This window comes from Wasmannia auropunctata, unplaced genomic scaffold (assembly GCF_000956235.1).
Source record: "Wasmannia auropunctata unplaced genomic scaffold, wasmannia.A_1.0 LD336106.1, whole genome shotgun sequence".
Classification (NCBI taxonomy): Eukaryota; Metazoa; Arthropoda; class Insecta; order Hymenoptera; family Formicidae; genus Wasmannia; species Wasmannia auropunctata.
The window spans coordinates 3742502-3743244 of NW_012026784.1; positions in this window are offsets into that span (position 1 = coordinate 3742502).

Here is a 743-nt window from a genome sequence, read left to right on the forward strand (position 1 = left end):
TGACTTTGCCATGACATTGAGATGCGGCGAATGCTGACATGGTCATTTTTTATCTTGACCCATATAATATATCCAACTAATGAAGGTCGCGGAATAATATGATTTTCTATGTAGTTAAACTAATAGCTGTTTGATAGAACAGACAGGTAGTTTGACAGGCTGTTCGATTGGACAGACAGGCAGTTCGACAGGCAGTTCGACAGATCAGCTGTATCAGTCCGACAGATCAGCTGTATCAGTCCGACAGATCGGTAGTATCGGTTCAACAGATCAGCTGTATCGGTTCGACAGATCAGCTGTATCGGATCGGTGGTACCGGATCGATTGGCGGTTCCGTAAAAGTGTTTTTATAGTTAAGATTGTTTCAATTTCATTTATATTCTTTATAGCCGCTATCATTTCAGAGGAGCGTGTGTGTGATATAACATATGTATCAATATCATCCTCATTACCCGGCATTACCAGGTAGGAGAGATAATTATTTCTTTGGCTTGCATTTTTACTCGCGGGTTCCCGTGGAGCCCTTGAGTCAGTCGATGTTGAGTCGTTGCGACAGTTGGATCTTACGCTGAATATACGCTAAATATACGCTAAATATGAAGTGCATTGTATGTGATGAGCATTTCGCGCCAAGTACTTGCGACAAGTGCAGTCGCAGGTACTGGCTGCGCGTGGCGAGGCGACTAGCCGCCTCTCCCTATGAGGAGCGAATTTTGTGGGCCCTCGCAAGGGCTAGGACGCCT